This window comes from Protopterus annectens, chromosome 1.part0, assembly GCF_019279795.1.
Source record: "Protopterus annectens isolate FY-2018-M chromosome 1.part0, PAN1.0, whole genome shotgun sequence".
Lineage (NCBI taxonomy): Eukaryota > Metazoa > Chordata > Ceratodontiformes > Protopteridae > Protopterus > Protopterus annectens.
The window spans coordinates 170,428,532-170,437,563 of NC_056725.1; positions in this window are offsets into that span (position 1 = coordinate 170,428,532).

Here is a 9,032-nt window from a genome sequence, read left to right on the forward strand (position 1 = left end):
GCACTGCAATGTGGTAAAGTTTTCTGAATTTGATCCTATGTGTCTGAGGTCCCAAATTAAACTTACATGTTTGAGTATCACATTCATGGCCTCTGGATACATAAATAGAATCAATATTTAAACAGGAAGGTTTATAATGAAGAAGCCAGATAATGTTTTTCTACTACTGCATACATAGTTAGGCCATTCAACTAAAACAGGCTCGAAGGAATAACTTACAAAAAGCGGACCTAAATTATCTGTTAAAGATCCACTTTAATAGATGGCAGACTGGTGGAGGCAACAAATTTTTATGAATTCTTGTAGTACATAAAATGACACTTTAGGATGCTGCCAGCACAAAAATGTAAACAGATTATTGGAATTGTAGCCACTCCTTTTTAATGCACACAAAACTAAATAATTAATTATTCAAATGAAAATGGGGTCAGAAAGCAATTTCTTATGTTAGCATAAAAAAAACTGATGCATTATTTCTTTAACAAGTTGACTCCCTTTATCTGCTTTAAATTGAAATCTATACATTTACTTCGATCACATAGTGCCCAGCATTCAAACGAGGGCAAATTATTTGTGAAAACGTTTCACCATTTTCAAATAACTTTTCATTATCTTCTAAAAAATTGCTCATGCACTAGCAAAACATCAGTGATGTTAGGCATAAATGATGAGTTAGACTAAAATCCTATTTAATCAATGTCAACATTTTCATTAATAGCTTACAACAGATGCTCTAAATATTCCTGAACTACATTAATATCATTAACATTATTGCCACTAAAAATATATTTTTTTATTTTTCTAAATAAATGTTTACAGTGTACACCGACATTAAAATCATTCTCCAGGATTCAATAAACTTTGTGCAGGAATAGTGTTTTTCCTGCATGGAGTGAATAGTGTCCGCTTTTGTATAGCCTTAACAGCAGCGCTCCTTACATATTCATGAAGGCACGCTACTGATAACAGCTTAGCGGACACAAACATTACTGACTGCAGGGGGCATGTTGTAGTGGTGCTCACACATCCAACATGTCCCCTGCACTCAGAAAGTGCTGTACGGCACTTTCTAAGTGCTTTCAGTATCTGCAGACACTGAAAGCAGGAAATGTAAATAGTAAGCAATGGAGGGGTGTGTGACAGGTACTGTCACACACACCCTCATTGTCAAAGTGCCATACTTTCTAACGCCTTTCAGTGTCCACAGATGCTGAAAGCAGGTATTTAGATAGGAAGGAATGGTGGGGGGTGTGACAGGTGCTGTCACACACACCCTGTATTGCAAATGTGCCGTATGGGTGGCGGCACTTTCACCATATGTCTGAACCTCTTAGAAGCACAAATCTGGACAAAGCCTAAAATGATGTGGGGGTCATAGCTCTCAATATCTCAGAGCAAAAAACTGGGACAAAGCATAAAATGACGGGAGGACAAATAGGGACAGATAATAAATATTGCCATTACAAACTTAGAAAGCTAACAGAGGAACAGGTTCGGTATCAACATAACATGTAGGGAAGGATTAGAAGTCTGAAACTCAGATGTATGCCATTATGTAGTGACTTCAATCCTGATATTGCCTATGCATACTTAGACAGTTGATAGAATGACAGGTAGTGCATTACCAAATATGACTTACAATGACTATTGATACATGTAATTAAAGTGATTTTATTAATTTCTTTTTTTTTCCATTCTAAGTTAAGTTTAAGCGTAGCTAAGTGGGTTTGTGCACTATGGCCCTCTGCTCACAACTGCTTAAACATCTCATGGGAGCTAAATATAAACGTATAGCTAAAATCCTTAATGGTGAAATATTGTAGTGGTTAGAGTCCTGGCTTTGCATGCAGCGGTTCAAGTACCAAGACAGGCCCATCCTTTTTACATGGGAAAGCATTGTTAAAATTATTATTTTTTGTTTTAAATTATGTAGTAATTGATACTTGTTAACCATGATAGTGTAGCTGGTTCAAAATGTAAGTGTGAGTGAATATAACATATGAAATCACTCGTGTACACAAGTGTCCCATACAGTATAGTTTTATCCGAAGGTAATGTAATGAAAGCACATAGAGGGATGTCATGTAAATTAAATCATATACACTTAATAATATGTCAGTAATGATTAATGAAGTCATAATTCTGATATTTTTTAAAAATGAAAAGTGAGCAATGTTCAGCAGTGGTCATCTCTGCTTAGTTGGTTTAAACATTGCTTAGATGTAAATACTAAGCAGCAGTCAGCTCAGCTAAATGGATATGTGCACTGTTAAGCAGTGCTCAACAATTACCCCTTTAAGCACTGTTCAACTCAGCTTAGCAGGTTTGCGCACCGCTTAGCTGACCTTAGCATTTTCAAAATGGTCCAATGATGGCAAGGGATGGCAATATGGCCTTATTTAAACTGCAAAGGTGGCAATACAGCCATAACCTGTTGTAGTTTGAGCTCTGCAGGAACCATGTCTGGCATTGGAGAGGGAGTGCGCTTTCGGGTGCAGCGCTGGGGCATTCAGGAGTCCAGGGTCATGGTTGGACTCCTCGTAGAAAACCATGATGACAGACTGCTGCAGGGCTAGTACCAGGGAGCTCAGTACAAAGCAGTGGCCTGGGACCATCTGGCATGCAATCTCACCAGTGCCCAAACTGGTGAGCAGGTACGGTATCATTATGCTGACCTAAAGTGGAGGAAGTGGGATCTCTTGGCCCAGTGGATCTAAGATGCCCAGGCATGGAATGCTCCAGTAGCTTGTAAGTATCTCATTCATAGTTGTACCAAATCCTAGCCTGAGTATGTGATAGACAGATATGCAGGTATGCATAATGTTTGTTTTCTCCCCCTACAGCTGCAGCAGAGAGGGCTAGCAATGCCGAGGTCCATGCCGACAGACTGACAAGGCTGTGCTGACAGGCTGGTGAGTACAGATCTACCTAGCAGTATAGTATATAGTAAAATAAATAAGAAGGAGTAAATTGTTTACTGCCAGTAGGTGTAGTGGGTTCTGCGTCTAATGATTAAATAAAAGTTTGCCAGACTAATATTGATATACAGGATATGCAGTAATGAAACACTATGTCATATAAATAAAGACCTAAACCACCAACTGTTGTGTTTACTCTGGTATATTGTCATAGAAATAGAATGTGCACAGGTTCTTCACAGCAAATATGGCTTTGACAGCATGAATTAACTGAAATATTTCTGAGAACCAGCTATTATGCAAAACAGTAGATTGTGAAGCTGTAAAACAACATATAAATGAAATATGACATATGTTATGCACTAAGATCTGAACCCTGAATACTAAAGTCCACTGTATTATAGTGTGTACCCTGCTGCATTGCCTTGTGTTAAACTTTGCTTTCCACATTGTATTATTTCAAAGGATTAATACACAGTACACTAACTATCTGTCATGCATGAATCTCATGATTACAAGGTCAGACTGTCTAACCCACAGAGTATTAGGCAGAAAACAGTCAAACATGAGAAAGCAGTTCCCCAGTAGCTCAGTGTGATGAGAAATAACCTTGTTGTTCATTTTAGCACACCCAGACATGGTTCAAATCCAGGGAGTGGTACTGAGATGTGTGCATATATATACTCAAGAAATCTTGAATATTTGTAGAAACAGTCAGATAGTGGTAACAGATATTTTCTCCACAGGTCTTACAGGTAAAGAAATGTTTGTTGTAGCTGTATGAAGGATATACCAATACACTGTGTACAATTGTCCAGCTTACCAACCCCATGCTTGCAAATGACAGCAGGATAGATACATACACCATGTACTCTTCCCAATACATGTCTCTCAAGTGTCACTCTGTCACAGCTAGTGGTCACTGCCGCCAATCACCTTGAACACAGATAGGAATCCAGGTGAAGTATCCTAGTAGCAGACTCACACAACATCAGTGCAGGTACCCCTTCTTTGTCAAGTATGTAACCCTGACATGTACAAACCCCTCCAGTAATGTAGCCATAGTTCTCCCAGTCTACCCATACCATTACAGTTTGACAGTCTAACAGGTATGTATGTATTACAGAGGCTATAGGCCATAGGTAGATGTAAAGTGAGGGCAGACCTGTAGAGTATTGAGCAGTACTGTTGTGAAAAATAGAAGCCTATACAGTTGTTAATGGACTTTTTCTCTCCCCCCACTCATCATCCGCATCAATAATTATTATTCATATACTATGGGTATGTTGTTCTCAAAAACTGTTGTTGGGACATGTGTTCTAATATTGTTCATATATTTAATTGGTTGCATATTAACATACCTTGTTTATATACCATTATTGGTAGCCTGTTGCCATCATTGTAACTTGCATGCTGTTAAAATGCTTATTGTTCCAGTTATGCATGTGTTCTGAATGCATGCAACTGTTTCATATCTGTTGGTTTGGGTTAATTGGAACACCCATGCATGCTGTTATGACTAATTTTGAAATGTTTTGTACATGACTAACCAATATATCTTGGAAAACCACAACACCATAGCACATTTGGGAAGGCAGATCCTGATGGATCTGCCTGTCCTGCCTCATGTGGCCATGACACCGGGCCCCAGCATGTCTGGATCCCAATCTGGAACATCTTCATCCATTGGTCCTGCACCACCTTTGGGTGGAACCACCTCAGGGGACAGGGCCCATCTCCCCACTGGGTGCGGGTGTGGAGATGAGCCCATCACCCGCAACATGTTCTGGGATATGGTGTGCAGTGTCATCCGCTCCAAGTTGTATGGATGGCTACGCCAGATGGAGGGCTGCCTAGCGCACCTGGAGGGGCAGGCTGCTCCTGTTGTCCAACCCCCAGCACAGCCACCTTCGGGGCTGTGAAGGTGCAGTGGTGACTGCCCATGTGTGGGGACCTCAGTCCTACTGTATCCATTTGAGGACTCATGGACCTCTGATTCCCACCCTCTCTGTCCAAGGTGTTTACCCCCTCATGTGTCCTATACCACACCTGTCTGATGTCTTGTGCTCCTTGTCTGTCTGCAAATGCAACATATCCTACCCAACCTACCTCCCCAAACATACCTACAGCCCTTCCCCAACATCCCACTCTCACCCTAAAAAAAAGGGTATCTGTCCTGCAAAAAAAATTGCCCCATACATAGCTCTACATTTTGCCACCATGTCCAGTGATATAAATCAATCTACAACCAAATTATTCTAGAAATATATGCTGCCAGCACCCCTCCCTGTGGGGGTGTGAGGCTGTAAAATCCAAATTTTCCACATCAGTTACAGCTGTTGCTGCAGTAGAAATGTAGAGGTATGGTCCTTTCCTACACCCATCCTGCACATCCCTATCTGGTTTTTCTAATGTTTTACCCCCTGTTTGCCCCTATTTCACAACTTTCCTATCACCCTTGTTTCTTTTCTTTATTTAAAAATTAGCGAGGGTGTAAGCGGGAATAAGCACTACTAAGTGAAGCTAAGAGGACTTAACCGTCTGTTAGCATCATATAACTTCATGCAAAACTGTGCAAACCTGCTTACAACTGCTTAAAAGTGCTTCAATCACTCTGTCTCCATCGACCCTTGTTCTGACTAGCAACAAGATAATCAGCGCCGCCAAGTCTCAAACCCAGGACCCTGTGCATTATAACTACAGCAACATACCACTATACCATCTGAGCTGAAAGGGGGTGTATTGCTTTTACAAACATATCATGCATTATGGTAATTTAACATTAATGAAAAAAGTCAGCACTACCAAGTTTTGAATCCAGGACCCTGTACACTACATTTACAGCAATGCATTTCTACACCATCTGAGCTGTGGGAATCTATAATGCTTTTGCAAACATATGCACTACAGTCATTTAACATAAGGGAAAAATACACGTCCCTGGCAAGCCTTAAATACAGGACCCTGTGCACTCCAATCACAAGAGCTACCACTACTCCACAAAGCTGTGAGAATTACAAATGCTACAGTAAATATATCATGCAGGATGGTCATCCAACATTAGGTAGAAACCTGTGGAATTATTTTATTTTTTTTTATTTTATTTTACATTTGTTGACCGGGCTAGTCCAACTGGATATATGTCCATTTTCAGTAGAGGCCCGGGGAGAAAAGCTCCATATGTTGTACACGTTCACAAAAGGCATAAAAATATTACATGAGAAACAAAGCAATTTAAACAGATGATTTAAAAGGATAAAATTAGATACTAGAATTTTTTTTTTTTTTTTTGAGTGAGCATTAGTCTGGATTAGTGCAGGAGCAGAGTGAGCATTAGTCTGGATTAGTGCAGGAGCAAAGCCAGTGTTTATTGAGATGAATCTTTAGTTGATTTTTAAAAAGTTGGAAAGAGGTTAAAGAAGTGATATCAGAGGGTAGATTATTCCATGTTTTTCCAACAGAGTTGGAGAATAAACAGTCACCTGCATGATTGTGAGATTTACTAATATTAATCAGGAGTTTGTTAGCAGAGCGAAGTTGTTTCAGGTTATTGTATGGGGAAATAAGGCTAGAGAGTATTGGTGTATTGGTTGGCTGATATAGAATCTTATAAGCTATTAAGATCTGTTGAAGAACAAGTTGGTTAGGAAGTTGCTTGGTGAAATGATTGGCAGCTCTCAGTGTTTTTTCCCTTCTGTTACATGTTTGCAGTTTGCAATTAGTACTGTTATATACATATGTATATTTTATATATATATATATATATATATATATATATATATATATCTGTGTGTGTGCGTGTGCGTATGTGTGTGTATATACTCAGTCTTTTCCTGCAAGACATCTGCAAAATGCCTGACAAAGTGGGGGGATAAAGGGCAAACAATAGTGACATACTTGAAATATGGCTGTTATAATCGTAGAAGTTTGCTAGAGTATCATGGTTTGTTTTAACATATATTTTCTGATAGATGTCAGGTCTGAAACACAAACGATTGTTATCATTTAGTGATGTCAATGCTCACATCATCCCAGTGATTTGTCAGAAACCCACAACTGTTATGGGGAACAGACCAAAAATATGAGCCACACATCTGGACAGTGTATAGGAAACTGGACAGTGGAAAGGTATGACTGCAAACATGTAACAGAAGAGAAAAAACACTGAGAGCTGCCAATCATTTCACCAAGCACCTTCTAAACTACAGTCAGACCAACACAACACTACCCCAAATCAGCTCTGGGGAATTACTCATGCATTTGTAAATATATCATGCACTACAGGGATATAACTATAAGGAAAAGCAGACATCGGTGAGAAATTGTCCACCCACAACCATTTGCACCACAGTCACAGCAACATACCAGTACCCCAACTGAACTCTAGAGTATAATGACTGTTTGAACAAACATATCCTGATTGCCAGTCACACGCTACACCGACAATCTGCCCTAAGCCACAGTGTACTTGGAATCCTGAGGTGTTACAGGACATTTCTCAGTCTGCCCCTACAAACATATGCAGTTGATAGACCACCAGTGGCTGTAGCAGCATGCACAGTCAGATAGAAAAGGATCTATGACACTCACATCTTTTCCTCTCCCTATGCAGCCCAACAAACATTTACATACTACAATGCTACACAATCTCAACAGTCTGGTAACAATGGCCAGACATACATAAGTCAGCTGTACAGATTTCCACAGACTGTCCAGGGTGTGGGACCATATTTTTGGCCACTGCCTCATACCACTTCTGGGAGTTTGCTAAGTCACTGGGATGATAACAGGAGTGAAGTCACTAAATAATGATATATCATACCTCTGAACCTCTTACTGTAAGACATCTGGACAAAGCCTGTCATACTTGGGGGACAGGGGGCCTTAAAGGGGGACATATCTCACATAATGGTATTACAGACTGAAACAGTTGCTGGTGTGACAGGGTTTGTTGTAACATAACTTCTCTGAAGGATATGAAGTCTGAAACACAAATGGATGTCAACATTTACTGACTTCACGCCTCACATTATCCTACTAATTTCTCAAAAACAGAAATTGTCTGAGGAACACACCAAACATAAGAGGAAAACATCTGGGCATTCTGCATAAATCTAGACAGTTGAGAGGTATGTCATAGACATATCACTATCAGATGTCAAGTCACGCAGAAAATGCATGTCCAGACAAACCCTGTTAATCTAGCAATCTTCTATGTGTATAACAGCAATACTTACTTACAATCTATACCTAATTCTGGAACTTTGTCCTCCATTTTGTTGGACTTTCTCCACATTTCTTGTTCTAAGAGGTATTTCCACCTACCTTCTATGAAGCTGTAGCCCCCACACCTCCATAATGCCTCCTCACAGGCAAGGAAAAGGGCAAGGCCCACATGAATGACTTAATTGTAACACTGTGATGTTATGGCATTGGCTAATGGAAAGACAACACAGCTGCTCTGGATGCAATTAGTAAGTGGGAAACACCAACTGGTACACAGGACATCACCTGCTCATGAGCATTACCTACAAAAGGCAAGCTGCTGCCTATGCAAAAAGGGTCTGAACCTTAATACACAAAGACAGACTGTGACTACACAAAGCTAACCATTTGCATTATTCTGAGAAAACTCTTCAGCACTATAACAGGTATGCCAATCAATTAAGCATGTAATGGAATGCAGAAGGGGATGCAATAATGTGAAATAGGAAGTTAAACAATAGGTCTCAACAAGAATTTTTGGACTCACATGTTGCTGTCCAGCACCTAAGGCCATTCCTGCTGGACTTGTCAGCAGTGACATAGATCACAGCTTTGGACCCTGAGTTACCCCAGCAAAGGTCAGCTCACATATGACTACTACTGGAGTGTATGTTGTCCAATACTGACTGTGATACTGCTAGGCCAGCTACCTGGAATGGTGTAAATATTTATATGTCACCTGTGAATGCTACTATGATACATATGCTTGTCTTACAAATGTAAGAGACCTATATAGGGTATGTGCATAGTGAACAACCGGTGCAGAAGTGTGTGTTGAACTGTATGTTACATACTGAGCTCATACTTTTCAACTGTCCAGAGTTTTGCAGACTGACTGCATGTTTGCCT